We start from the raw sequence: 15,613 nt of genomic DNA on the forward strand, positions 1-15,613 counted from the left end.
AGTTACCTTTTTTTTTCCCTTTGTGATGAGAACATTTAAGATTACTCTACTAGCAAATTTCAGGTATACGATACCATATTATTAACAGCAATCACCATGACATATATTAGGTGCTCAGAAGTTATTCATCGTGTAACTGGAAAATTATACTCTTTGACCAATATCTCCTATTATCCTCACCTGCCCCCAGTCCCTGGCAACCAACATTCTATTCTTTTTCTATGAGTTTGACATTTTTAGATTTCACTTATAAGTGGGATCATACAGTATATCTGATTTAGTTCACTTAGCATTATGGCCTCAAGGTCTCTCCATGTGGTTACAGATGACAATATTTGCTTATTTTTTTAATGGCTGAATAATATTCCAGAATAATATTATTCTCGTGTGTGTGTGTGTGTGTGTGTGTGTGTGTATACCACATTTTTTCTATCCTTTCCTCCATTGACTGCCACTTAGGCTATTTCCATGTCTCCCTATTGTGAAAAATGCTGCAATGAACATGGGACACAGATTTCCCTTCAACATAATGATTTTGTTTATTTCTGATATATACCCCGAAGTGACATTTTTCCGAGGAAGACATACAAGTGGTCAATAGGCACGTAATAAAGTGCTCAACATCACTCATCATCAGGGAAATGCAAATCAAAACCACAATGAGATAGCACCTCGCACTTGTTAGAATGGCTATTATCAAAAAGACGAGAGAGAGCAAGTGTTGGAGAGGATGTGGAGAGAAGGAAACCCTTGTGCACTGTTGGTAGGAAGGCACTTGGTATATCCACTATCAAAAACAGTATGAAGCACCCTCAACAAATTAAAAATGAAACAACCAAATTGATTCTTGTCCTCCCATGTTTGTTCCGTTAATTCTAGAAACCCTGCAAAGTTTATTAATTTTGGGGGTGGGGGTGGGCGATAATTTTTGAAAATTCGAAGTTCTGTGTAATTTCCTTTATACCTAGACTTTTGCCTGACAGCTATGTAGAGCCCCGAAACAGGTGCATTTATTACCCATCCGTCTCCATCCCTATTACCAAAACAGAAGAAGGTAGACAGGTCACCTGATACAGCAGAAAGAAGACCGCTCAGATGTCAAGACAAGTCTGAGTAGGTTTGCAGGATTTGTAAGAAGATGCAAAAGTAACCATTCTACGTCTCAAGGATTATCAAAGGGAAAGGGATCTCCGTGAAGCTGCTCAACTCCTAAAACTGTCATTATCTCACCTGTACATTGTCTGATGGTTTAAATAGTAGATGAGTGCCTGGACTACTGGAACCATCTATTGTATACCAATCCACAATGGGAGGCCTGTTTTCTCATTTATCTGTGCATCATACTTATACCCTCTTTGGCACTGTGGACTCCTGCCTTGACAGGTAGATTTTACTTAGTATTATAAATTTGCCACCCTCCCCCCCCAATACTCTTTAGGCCCCCTTAAATTGAATATTTATAGCTAATGTCCTTCTCTGCCTCCAACTTAGAAAGCCTCTATGCAGGCAAGCACACAGATACACAGACATGCACACCTTACACAAATATAACTAATCTTTGTGCACAGCGCATAGCACATAACTGAGCACCCTCCTCTGAACTGAGGGTGAAGTTATTGTTCATTCCCATGAGTAGAAATATTTCCCCCTAAGCCCTTCCTTCCATTGGCAGAGGGGAATCATCTATCAGAATCAGCTAGTGGATATTTTTACACCAGGCAAGTTCTGTCTGGAAATCCAGGCGTGTTGTGCTTACCTTTTACCCGATTTGAAAATCAAAGCCGCTTAAGCCACTTTTGTTGATGAATGTGTTTATTGACTGTGTTAGGATGGGAAAAAATACTATTTTCTGATTCTGTAATCCTAAAGCAGTCAATTAAATTTTTTTCAGAATCAATTCTTTTTGCAAAAAGGAGCTAAACATTTTGTTCTCTAATGTTGCTTAACAATGGGATTTATAAAGCACTGGTGTTGGAGTCACATACATGGTTTGAAAACTTAATTTTGTCATTAACTAGTTAGATAGCATCGATTAAGTTATTTCCTCCCTCTGACCCTCAGTTACCATTTAATCAATAAAACGCATATGCACACACACACACACACACACACATATATATATATATACACAAAAGCATCAGACTAGACTTTTTTATTGTTCTTTTCACAATCTGTATCCTTTTGAGAGGACAGTTATGAAACCATTCTGACGTACAAATGGCATAAATAATGATACCATCAACAACTGTATATTCAATACCCATATTAGAAACACAGTTGGGGCCTCCTGTGAAACTTCCCCAAGTTACATTCCCCAGCCTCTGCCATAGTTACCTTTATTATGGATTTACTTTTTATTATTCCCAAGCATTTCTTTACTATATCTGTATGTATTCTAACCCATCACTTCCTGTGAATCATAGCATACTGGTAAATTCCTTGACAGTTTGCTGTTTCCCTCTTAACATAATATTTGCGAGTCTCATCCAAGAGTATATATTAACTCTCATTGACTCATTTTTCACTGATGTTTGTATTACTTTTGGTGGACATACCACAATTTATGTACTCATTCCCCTCTTGATAACATTTCACTTTTCTGGTTATTTGCTAGAACCCACAGTGAAACTATGACCATTGTTATACAAGTCTCCTTAATTGGTTGTATATATCTCTAGGAAAGGAATTGCTGGGGCGTAAATTACACATATCTCAAATCTAGCAGATTATGACCAACTGTTCTCCAGCATGATTAAAACTATTTATATTTCCTCATCAGTGAAAAGAAATCCTGCTGCTCCATATCCTGGCTAAGACATTTGTTATTGTTGGGCTTTTTAGCTTTTTTGAAGTCTGAGGGCTGAGGAATGGCATCTCTTTGTGACTAATTTGCATTTCACTCATTTCTAGTGAGGGTGAGAATTTTTTCCTGTGTTTATTGGCCATCTATATTTCCACAGGCCTTTTCGGGTCTTTTTCTATTTCATTGTTTTCTTTTTGTTGTTGACTTATAGTTTCAAAACTCTATTTTGAATACTAATCTTTGGTAATTTTTTGCATTCCAAGTATCTTCCCCAAACTGCCTTGTTTTTTTCATTTTTTGTTGTGTCTTTTGCTACCCAGACATTTTCAGTTTTAATCTTTCCTTTAGCATTTTTACTTCATTTGTCTTGTTTAAGAAATCCTTCATCTCACCTTAAATTTTCATAAATAGTCTACTTTCTTTTATTCTAAATAATTTAAAACTTTCTTTCTTTCTTTCTTTCTTCCTTCCTTCCTTCCTGCCTTCCTTCCTTCCTTCCTTTATTTTTTCAGGGGCAGGTATTTATAGTATCAACCTTGTCATCTATAAATTTTCTATATATGTCAGAGCCAATTCATAAGATTCTTGTTTCTTTACTATTGGCCTATTTGTCTCTGCTTTTGTCTAATACTGTCTTATTCAATAAAACTTTATAAGCCTTGTTATCATAGGCCAAGAGCACCCACTAGGTTTTTCTTTCTTAAAAGTATTCTATTTCTTTTGAGCTCTTTGACCTTTTTAAATGTATTTTTAGAGTCATCCTGCTAATCAAACCTCTATCAAGATTTCTATTAGAATTGCATTACCTTTATGGAGAGAATTGGTAAAGAATTGACATTGATATTAACTTGGTTATTTTTATCCATGAACATAGAATGGCTCAGTTAATTTTTCAGTTCTTTATATACGTTTATTTTCTTCAATATCTTTTAGTAAAATATTATACTGTTCTCCAGATAGTTTCTCTGATCTTGTGATTGACTTTTTCCTAGGTACTGTATATTTTTTGTGGCTATAGTTAATCATGTATTTTGAACTTTATGTTTTCAAATGTTTTTTTTTTTCCTTGGATGTAGTAAATTATTTTTGTAGATTGGTTGTATATCTAGCAAATTTTATACATGAATAAATATATATCATTAATTTATATTTAATTTTTAAAATTTCTAATATGGAGGGTGCCTGGCTGGCTCAGTCGGTTAAGCAAGTGTCTGACTCTCAGTTTCAGCTCAGGTCATGATCTCATGGTTCATGAGATCAAGCCCCACATAAGGCTTTGTACTGACAGTGCGGAGCCTGCTTGGGATTCTCTCTCCCACTCTCTCTGTCCCTCCTCTGTTCATGCTTTTTTCTCTCTCTCAAACATTTCAAAAATGTTTCAGTATTATTTGTGCATTCCCTTTCTCTTTTTCTTTGAAAAACTCTTCCAGATTTGACTACTCTATGAGTCTCTTTAAACAGCCAACTTTGGATTAAACAGATTAACTTTGCTAATCCTCTCTTGTAGTTTTTTCTGTTTCATTAACATCACATTCATTTGTTATTATTACCTTTTTCTATGATTTCAGGTCTATTTTGTTTCTTCTGTAATTTCTTGACTTGGATTTTTATTTCACTAATTTTTAGATAATCTTTATTTCTAATATTTGCATTTGTGGACATGTAGTTTTCTTTAAAATTTTTTTAATGTTTATTTTTGAGAGAGAGAGAGAGAGAGAGAGAGAGAGAAAGCACGTGCAGGGAAGAGGCAGAGACAAAGGGAGACACAGAATCTGAAGCAGGCTCCAGGCTCTGAGCTGTCAGCACAGAGCCCAAAGTGGGGCTCAAACTCATGTGAGATCATGACCTGAGCCGAAGTCTGAGGCTTAAGTGACTAGGCCACCCAGGTACCCTGATAAGCTTTTTAATTATGTTGTTCAAATCTTCTTTATGAATTTTTATCTTCAGAGTCTATTATTATTGAGAGATGGATATTAAAGTTTTCCCCATGAAGAAGAACTTTTCAAGTTTCTCTTACAGCTCTAACAATTTCTGCCTATAAATATTTGTGATATAACTACAATCCAGTGTGCAATCGTTATATTTCTTCGTGAGGGTGAACCTTTTATCATTATGTAATAGCCATTTTATTTCATTTCATTTCATTTTATTTCATTTTATTTTATTTATTTTATTATCTTTTTAGAGCGAGGTGGGGGTAGAGACAGAGGCAGAAGGAGAGAGGGAATCATAAGCAGGCCCCAGGCCCAGCGCAGAGCCCAAAGTGGGACTCGATCCAACGACTCTAGGATCATGACCTGAGCCGAAATCAAGAGGCAGATGCTGGGGTGCCTGGGTGGCTCAGTCATCTGAGCGTCTGACTTCAGCTCAGGTCATGATCTCGCAGCTGGTGAGTTCAACCCTACATAGGGCTTACTGCTGTTAGCCTGTCAGCGCAGACAAGGCTTCAGATCTTCTGTTCCCCTATCTCTGCCCCTCCCCTGCTTGTTCTCTCTCAAAAATAAATAAAGATTTAAAAAAAGAAAAAAGAGGGGCGCCTGGGGGGCTCAGTCGGTTGAGCGGCTGACTTCGCCTCAGGTCATGATCTCGCGGTTTGTGAGTTCGAGCCCCACGTGGGGCTCTGTGCTGACAGCTGGGAGCCTGGAGCCTGCTTCGGATTCTGTGTCTCTCCATCTCTCAGCCCCTCCCCTGCTCATGCTCTGTGTCTCTCTGTCTCTCAATAATAAATAAACATTAAAAAAAATTTAAAAAAAGAAAGAAAGGAAGAGAAAAGAGTCCGATGTCCCATGCTCAACTGACTAAGCCACCCTGGTGCTCCTGTAACAGCCCTTTAATACCCATTTTACTTTTGTGCCCAAAAGTCCATTTCCTTACAAGAATCCAGTTAACCCAGTTTTCCTTTGTTAGTATTCACCTGGCTTATCACTATCCTTTTACTCTCAACTTTTCTCATTCCTTAGTTTTAGACGGACCTTTTAGATGGACCTTATGTGTTCCATCTAACAATCTGTCTCGTAACTGATAGGTTTAGTCCATTCATATTCTTGGAGATCATTGATATTTTTGGCTTTATTTCTACTACCATTACATCTAGCTTAGTTTTTTCCTCTGTTATCCTATATCTTTCCTGATATACTTTTTGTTGATTTTTTTAAAATTTTTATTTTGTTTATTCATTTAGAAGACATAAGTTCCATCTTTCTCCTGGCTTACTGCTCCTTTAGCCTTAAGAAGCTTTACCTACTTCATTCGTGGCTTCTGCAGATTTATCTTACTCTTTTCTTAATGTGTGGTGTGTGAACTCAGCTCTGCACTTGACTTTTTAAATGTTTATTTCATAAACAATATTTAGGGTTTTGTTGTTGTTGTTTTCTTTTTCTTTTTTTTTAATTGGGAGGGTTTTTCCTCCATACCAATCCATTCTGTTAGTAGAAAATATTCACCCTGTTCTCCCTTTCCTGTTAACATCTCTTCAAACTGATCAGTTGGATAGTGAGGAAGATAATTCCACCTCTGGATAATGGAAATTTTTAATAATTCTTAAAGACAGAAGGGAGAAAGTCGCTTTTTCCTGTTTTCTGACTGTCCATACTGATAGCAGTAATCAAAGCTTATGTGGAGGAGTAGTTCTCTAAAACATATTCTGCTCAACTCCTGCCAAAAAAGTTGGCCACAATACTTTCTTGTAGACTCTAATTCTCTAAGGGCAATAAAAAATGTTTTATATGACTTTTAAAAGTTGCTCATCTCTCAACTGTGTTAAGTTGAAAAGAAAAAGATGGAATGACTGTACCTACTTTTTCTGAAAAAATAATTTTTAGTAGCTGTCCTTAGACTCTAGAGCATAAATTGATGATACTTGGTCCACGTTGCAGCTTCCTCCCATATGTTGGCCTCCTTACTGTCTTTTAACGGTTCGAAATCTAGACTTAGAAGGTTGATGATGGTCGCGGAGACACTTAGTTGACTACCAGAGTTTCATGTTCCCCTTCCATAGTATAGACTAAGTTCTTGCAAGTGGCTGAGCGAAGGAGAGCTGTATCCCCAAGTCCCTTCTCCTTTGTAGATAGGTTAGAGCATGTATCTATTTCTCGCCAATAGAATATGAGTGAAAGCGATACATATCCATTTCTAGGCTGAGGCATTTAAGTATCATACGTGTGAGATTCCTCACTCTTTCTGCCTTCTAGAAGCTTCATGGCACCAAGCTGATCTTGAAATTATAAAATGGTAGGATCACGAGAGGGAATTCTGAGTTGTCGCTTGGAGGACAGCCATGTAACTCACTCTTGACTGTGATATGAGCAGAAACCAAACATTTTTAATATTCACCCCCTGAGATTTAAGAGTTGTTTATGGTATCAGTTGCCTAACCTAGCTTGTACAGTGACACTTTTTTTCAACAGGCACCTAATACTTTAAGCCTCCAAAATTCGTGGCCATTGTTAGTTGCTTTTAGGGTAAATATCTCCACCCAGGAGGTGCAATAGTGGAGATGTGTTTTTCAGTGAATTATTTCATATTTTTTTACCTTTCATGGTTTTTTGATGAAATTCCTTCAAGGGAAACACACACATATATATTTTTTTCATATAATTTTCATATATTTCATATAATATATATATGGGAAAGCTGTGTTTGGAGGTGCAAGCATTTTTTAGTATATGCGGATTTCAAAGAGAGCATATTTGTTATTTACATTAAATTTGCTCTGAGTTATTAATAGAGCAAATTAAATTACTGTTCAATGTGGTGGTAAGTAGAGCCAATTTCATTATGTTAAGTGGTACTTAAAATGCTCCTAAGTCTTCAATCATTTATTATCTTAGACAGCAGATAATAATATGCTAGGTTGTTTTTTTTTTTCCAGTGAATGCTTTTAAAGGTAAGGGACAGCTGTGTAAGAAATCAGCTTTAAAAGATCCACTCCAATAGCTGTAATTTAACTTTTTTAGCAAGTGGATAAAAATTAACTTCACCTTTATATAAATGCATGAAAATTTACTCAGTTATCTAATAATATTCTAATTACTCTATAGTTAGAATTTTATGTGAGTGCAAAAAAATAAAAATAAAAATTGAAAAAATGATTTAGCCTATTAAGCTACTGATGCAAACCTTCCTCTGGGCTCACCTGATATTCTAAAAAGGAATGTGTGAGCATTTTTCCAGTCCTAAGCTAAGTAAGGGTGTACGTTCTACCACATGTTACTCAAAATGAAACCATTTACCTTTCCAACAAGGTCATGATTAGAAGCTTTATTTTCCTATCAAATTTGAGCTCTGTTTTACAGTATCAGGATACAATATCCATAGTGCTTAGTTCCATGGTACGTTGTAAGTGAACCTGCAAGGATGGACCATGTGCCTATTGCTTAAAAATCCTGTTTTGGGGGCACCTGGGTAGCTCAGTCGGTTGAGCGGCCGACTTCGGCTCAGGTCATGATCTCGCGGTCCGTGAGTTCGAGCCCTGCATCGGGCTCTGTGCTGACAGCTCAGAGCCTGGAGCCTGTTTCAGACTCTGTGTCCCCCTCTCTCTGCCCCTCCCCCGTTCATGCTCTGTCTCTCTCTGTCTCAAAAACAAATAAACGTTAAAAAAAAATTTTTTTTTAAATCCTGCTTCGAATAGCAAACAGGGATAGAGTTCATTGACCTTTACTAATGCACCAGACTGTTAACCCCCTGTAAGTAATGGTTTGGCTGTATTAATAAGAGTATTATAATGGAAAGCCGTGCATTTTCCAGATGGAACATGTACACCCTTAGAAACATATAAGATCATGAGATTTTTACGATAAAATGAGTATATTGGAGCATAAGTTAAATAGTTACTACCATTTAGTAGGCAGCTTGTATGTGTCGAGAGTTGTGATAAGTGATTTATGGGCATAATCTTTCTTAATGTTCACAGCATCCTGCAAGTTGAATTCCTACTTTATGTGAGTAAATTGAGTCTCTAGGAGGATGAACACATTTCTGAAGGTAACAAGGTTAGTTAATGGCGGAACTGAAATTTGAATATTGCTTCCAAAGCCGGTGCATTTTCCACAAAAACACACTGCGTGCCTTCCCAACTACTTGATACAGTTGTATTATGAATTACATATTTTATATTTTATTTACACAGAATTTAAGTATTTTTTGTACTGATGCACTGATCCTATCCCAAATCAACGGAAAAGGGAAGGAAATACCATTATCATTGTCATTCCAGAAGCTGGCAACTACAGTTTTCTGGGGGATTAAACTGCTGCAAGACAAAATTATAAATCTGCCTCCCAGCAGAAAGGATCCTAAGCAGGGAATCCCATCTAGTGTGGCAGCCTCTGACACTGGCCGTTGCCAACCCAGAGGCAGTCCCCTCCTCTTTCTCTGCTGGCGGAATTTCCTTAATTTTAGAGATAGAAGTGGTCACCACCTGAGCCCCTAGGGATGAATCCTTAGTACTGTAAGCCAGTTCTTGTAACTTCTTTCTCTTTGAGAGGTGTTTGGACAGTCAGGCCTCCTGGATGCGGCTTCTAGAAAGCCTTTGCTTTCCTAATGTAGATGTGATTTCTTAAGATGCTCCAGTCATAGGATGGGTATGTCAACAGATGGCATCTGAGGATGGCTGAACAGAAGGTGCAAAGGACAGCTTCACTCTACTTGATAAAATTGTGTAATCCTTCTCAGCTCCGGTTTTCAGATAAGTAGGTCATTATCCTAAATGTGTAGATACCATGTATGCAGTTCAGAAGAGGAGATTAGAAAAGCCACTAGCATATTTGGGTTTAAAAAGAACTTCAAAATGCACATTTTATAGGTTTAATTTTCATTATTCTTTTAATATTTCAACCAAAAAAATCAGTAAGATATAGTGAGATTTTTTTTTTCCTGTGCCTATGTTAAAATACTAGAATTAAAAACAAATTTTTGAATTCACTCTTCTAGCTTGGGACTTTCTAAATATGTCTCTCTAGGGCCACCATCAATAAAATTAGGCTGTTTTCCCACTTCTTAACAGCTCCTTTCTGCCTGCTGACATTCAAGCCAATGCAAATGTCACTTGTCCCCTCCCCTCTATACCCATCCAGACACCCTCTACCTAGGGAGGTATTAGGAATGAGAAAGGTAACTGGATAGGGAGGAACAAAGAAGAGAGGGAATTTCTAAGACACTGGGTATAGAAATTGGGGTAAAGGAACTCTTTACCATACTTTTAACATCCATATAACTCTTTAAATCCAATTTAAAAATATACCACTAATCCTGTGGCTTCGTCCAGAAGGGGCACAGAAAGAAGATCATTAGGATAATAGGCTTTGTTCCAGCCTTTAGACACAGAGGGCTTCTCACAAACCCAACACCCTGTGGAAAGCATTCTGATGTTCTGTTTCCGTAAAGAAGAACCACAGACACAATCACATGCTTATTTACAATCCTTGAAGTGCTTTAGAGTAAAGATACTGTGACATACAAATTGTCATTTCTAATGTCTCCGCATTCAGAGAGAAGGGTTTGATTTCAGAATTCCAAACAATGTTCACTTGCCAAGTATAAAATGAGCCTTCTCCCAGGTATAGAAGTGACTGCAGTCTCTTCGGGGCCACTGTCTTGATTATGAAGTACTGTGTCTTTTCTCTCATCCTGCACACTGCATCAGAAATTAGAGTGGCAGCTGCTAACCATGCAAAAAGATTTTCCATTTTCAAGGGAAAAGCATTATTTTACGAATTTAATTTTCTCTAACAGAAAACATAATCCACCTACGAAAGAGCATGATGATTTAATTAACATCTAGCTGTACCTTGGCCACTAATGGATGCATTGTTCCTTAACCAGTGTCAAATTCAGAAAATGCTGCTGCCAGATTAAACCTCTCTAAGGAGGAATAAGAAAATATACGTATCTAATCCATTTATATCAGGAGAAATGACCTGGGGCAGTAATGTTATTTTCTATTAAGGTAATCTGGAAAGTGGATGGAAACCAGTTAGACAGTAATTTAATATAAGCACAACACAGAACTCAGAAATGAACAAATTTATTCCTTTACTGAAGAATGGTTAAATGGTACCTTAAGCTTGCATGTGATCTGAGAAAATTGTTTTCAAAGCCTGGAACATAGTAATTTTATGAGTACTGCTTCAAAGGTTATTGAGAAAGTATTCCAAAGGAAATATAAAGGACATATTTCCTCTTATAAAAGTCATTAGAGAGGGGCACCTGGGTGGCTCAGTTGGTTAAGCCTCCAACTTCAGCTCAGGTCATGATCTCATGGTTCATGAGGTCGAGCCCCGTGCCAGGCTCTGTGCTGACAGCTCAGAGCCTGGAGCCTCCTTCAGATCCTGTGTCTCCTCCTTTCTTTGTCCCCTCCTCTCTCTGCCCCTCTCCTGCTCATGCTGCATCTCTCTCTCTCTCAAAAATAAACAAACATTTAAAAAAATGATAAAAGTCATTAGAAAGTCATTACCTTAACTTATATGCTTATAGTAAGAATTTTGTTTAAGTAAGCTCAAGAAATCTTTACTAAGAATAAAATATCTGTGCAATAGAGTGAGTAACACATTTGATCTAAGCTACCCAGGAGCCCTGAGTGCCCTCGTGTGGCTCAGCACCTACATTGTGACTCTGTGTCTCTGTGATCCATGAAATCAGTGTGATACCTGGAAAATAAGGAGCCTCCAGGACCCTGCTCCAAAGATGATGGCCAAAATTCTTTCCAATTATTTATTACCTCAGCTAAACTTGTTGTCAAATATTGTAAATATTTTTCCTTTATATAAGTATGGTGAGTAGGTAGATGATAGATAGATAGATGATAGAGACATAGAGACATAGAGATGTAGAGAGATACACTGGTAGATATATAGACACATATATAGAGATGTAGAAACATAGATAAATATGCCAAAATCCTAGTAGTGATATGAAGCTTTGTTTTACAAACCAACTTAATAGGGGCGCCAGGGTGGCTCAGTCGGTTAAGCGTCTGACTCTTGATTTCAGCTCTGGTCATGATCTCACGAGTGATGAGTTCGAGCCCCACACTAACAGTGCGGAGCCTGTTTGGGATTCTCTCTCTCATTCTCTCTCTCCCAAAATAAATAAATAAACTTAAAAAAATAAAAAGTTAAAAAAAAAAACCAACTTAATAAAACATCTGTTTTTTCTGACCATTCTACAACTATCCCAATCCTAAACATTCTACATCCCTGACTCCGAACACGATAGCTTTCTAAATGTTTTTTAACATTTATTTATTTTTGAGAGACAGAGTGTGAGCAGGGGAGGGGCAGAGAGAGAGGGAGACAGAATCTGAAGTAGGCTCCAGGCTCCGAGCTGTCAGCACAGAGCCCAACGTGGGGCTCGAACCCACCAACTATGAAATCATGATCTGAGCCAAAGCCAGATGCTTAACTGGCTGAGCCATCCAGGTGCCCCTAACACAGTAGCTTTCATATCACCTCTTATATCTTGACCTATGATATATCAAACTTCTAAAACTTTTACAAATTGAGTTACTTGTTGGTTGTATCACTTTTTCTCTCATTGTCTAGAAGTAACCATTAGGATTAACTCAAGGTACGATTAGGAAGTTACATCTCACTTCAAACAGGGTCAAAGATAGTTTCACTTGCATGCTGTTTCACAAAACTGACACCTCATTTTATTCTTTAGCTTTCAAATAAATGTAGAGATTTTGCTGAAATGAATAAAGAGATACTTTTTGAATGTGAAGGAGATATAAATTAAGACCTGTAGTAAACTAGTGCTTCAGAAAAAGCCTTGCATATTTTAAGGAATAAAAAAAAAAAAAAGAGAAAGTCCTATTAAGACCTTTTCAGAATCTCCTGAGAGATTATTTGCAGAAAGAAACCAATTTTTATGCAGAGAGTATTTTCTTATAATAACGGTGATTAAAGCCAATTGAATAGGTATAAAGGGAGATCAAGAACAAAATTGTCCATAGATTCAATGCAGTCCTGCCTGGTAACAGAAGATGAACAAAGGGTGAATCTTCAGGTTCTAAGATTTTAATATATGTTTGATGGTTATGCTAGTTTACAAAGTCACATAAGCCATTATTAGCATACAGTAACCCTCCCCTTATCCGCGGGGGATACATTCCAAGACCCCAGTGGGTGCTTGAAACTGTAGATGCTACCGGACCCTATATATACCATGTTTTTTTTCTATACGTACATACCTATGATAATGTTTAATTTATGAATTGGACAAAGAGATTAGCAACAACAATAATAAAATAGAACAGTTATAACAACATGCTGTTATAAAAGTTATGTGAATGTGGTCTCTCTCTCAAAACATTCTGTTGCACAGTACTCACCCTTCTCGTGATGAAACGAGACCATGAAATGCCTACGTTATGAGAGAAAGCGAGATGGGTGACCAGGCACTGTGACGTGGTGTTAGGCTGCTATTGACCTTCTGACAGTCCATCAGAAGGAGGATCATCTGCTTCTGGACTGAGTTACTGTGGGCAACTGAAACCTCAGACGCCAAAAAACAAAACCATGAACGAGGGGTCACTACACGCATACTTGGTCTGTCTCTCATTGTGCCTTGTTTTATTGCCCTTCGCAGATATTGTTTTTTACACATTGAACGTTTGTGGCAACCCTGTGTTGAGCAAGCCTGATGACGCCATTTTCCCCACAGCCTTTGCCCACTTCGTGTCTCTGCGTCATATTGTAGTAATTCTCGCAGTATTGCAGTTTTTCATTATATTTGTTATGGGATCCGTGGTCCGTGGTTATGACTCGTGGAAAGCTGCGATTATGGTTAACGTTTTTTAGCAATACAGTATGTTTAAATTAAGGTATGTAGACATAATAGACACAATGCTATTACACACTTAAAGTATGGTGTAAACATAACTTTTATATGCACTGGGAAAGTAAAAAAATTGCTTTATTACAATATTGATCTTACTGCAGTGGTCTAGAATCAAATCTTCAAGATCTCCGAGATAGGCTCGTACCATAGACTGATAATTCATTTATTCCATTAGATTCTATTGGTTAGAATATTCTATAAAGTGGAGAAGGAAGCAAAGCTTAATAATACATTCATTTAAGAAATATGTTTTCAATGCCAACTCGTTGCAAAGCCCTGTTCAGGATGCTAAGATATGTCCGTAAATAAAACAAAATCCCCTTTCTCATGGAGTTTTTATTCTATTTGGTGATATGCCTAATAAACAAATAAATGCATAAATAACTGAATGCCACGAAGAAAAAATAAGACAGGATAAGAGGGAGTATGATGAAGGGTGTATATGCTATTTCCATGGGTAGTCAAGAAAGATCCCACAGTTAAGCTGACATTTGAACTGACAAGTAAATGCAGAGAAATCCACCTGGGAAGGGGTATTCCAGGACAATAGTCATCAGGTCAAGTTCCCAGGGCGGGAGCACTGCCGACATCTTCGAGGAACAACCAGAAGGCCAGTGTACCCAGACAGTGGAGGGAGCAAGTTGGGAAGCAGAAGAGAAGGATAAGAATTAAGTAAGGTCAGAGAGCTGGGGTGAGAGGCCAGGCTATTACAGGCCATCCTAAGGGGGTTTTATTTTATTCTAAATGAGGCTGGAAGTTACTAGAGAATTTTTTCAGATCACTTGTTAAAGTAGGACAGTAATGGAGGGTCAAGAGAATAACATGATCTGATTTATCTTTTAAAGGATCGGCCAGGCTGCAGTATGGAAAATAGATTGCAGGGCAGCAGTGTAGAAAAAGGGAAACCATTCAGGAAGATCGGCTGATGGCCAGCTCTCTAGGGCAGTAGAGCCCGAGTGGTGAGAAGTTGGATTATGGATATATACTTGAAAGAAATGGACAGAACTGGGTGAAGAATGTGTGACAACAAATTAGAACTACCTAACTGGGAAATGTAACTGTCAGATAAACAAAACGTCCTGATTTGTAATAGGAGACATAGGAGTTTATATACATTTTTGGTGAAAATACTGTTACATACGTTTTGGTGAATATAGAGAAATGCCTAACAGGTAGCACTGTCCTGAGCTGAATAAGGTAGATCTAAAAATAGCAAGGCGCTTCCGTCATTAAAATTTTCAAGGCAGAGACCGTGTATATCCATCCACAGTGTTGTTCCAGAGGGCTCTGGTATCATCAGGTGAGGGATTATACTGCTTGGAGTTAAGCCTTTTCATGATTTTCTTTCCAACAGGGGGAAAATTAGAAGCAATGAATAAACCAGTGGAAAAACTTCAGAGAAATGAATGATAAGTTTTATTTTCCTATAATCTTTGTTTCAAAATATCCTTCATACCATGAACTTCAGTGAAATATATGTCGGTTCCTGTGGGGATGTATGAATACACCCACAGCAGACTGCACATACAAAACCTCGGTCAACAAATAGAGAATGGTTTCATTGTCTGCAGTAGCATTCCCTGATTGGAAACAGTCCCTTGGGTATTCATTACTGAAGATAAATCCCACCCCTTGAAACTGCGGCCACCTCGCTCATGATACCAGACAAGACACTGCTGGTGAATCCATTTGTTCTTCTCAGCTTTAGACCAACACAGGTGATTAACCAGGTAAAGCTCTTACTCTTCCTTTTATATTTAATATCATATACAGCAATATATATGTGTATGTATATACATATATATTGCTGTATATGATATATATATGCATTATTATCTGAGAGGCTTGCATGTTCACATGTTTCTGAAAATATAGTTATAATACTTTACTCTTGAAATGAAGTTCTGTAAGTAGAGAAAAATGTCTAAAATTAAATGTACATTAAAAAACCTTGAGATGCTCAGGGTTGCT

General features: G+C 37.5%; 1 protein-coding gene across 25 annotated transcripts in view; it reads left to right on the forward strand.

Annotated features, from left to right (window-relative positions):
- Window positions 1-15,613, forward strand: part of DLC1 (DLC1 Rho GTPase activating protein) — a 560,457-nt gene that overhangs the window by 35,021 nt on the left and 509,823 nt on the right. For 15 of the 25 annotated variants that reach the window (XM_042983071.1, XM_042983065.1, XM_042983063.1 and 12 more), the window contains exons 2-3: window positions 8,715-8,793; window positions 14,997-15,372. The exons of 1 other annotated variant lie outside the window; for it this stretch is intronic. The gene's annotated coding sequence lies outside the window, so the exon portion shown is untranslated. Of the gene's footprint in view, window positions 1-1,364; window positions 1,384-8,714; window positions 8,794-13,327; window positions 13,351-14,996; window positions 15,373-15,613 lie in introns of those variants that run through there. 9 more of the 25 variants (XM_042983064.1, XM_042983069.1, XM_042983068.1 and 6 more) reach the window with 9 other exon arrangements.

Source organism: Panthera tigris, chromosome B1, assembly GCF_018350195.1.
Source record: "Panthera tigris isolate Pti1 chromosome B1, P.tigris_Pti1_mat1.1, whole genome shotgun sequence".
Taxonomy (NCBI): domain Eukaryota; kingdom Metazoa; phylum Chordata; class Mammalia; order Carnivora; family Felidae; genus Panthera; species Panthera tigris.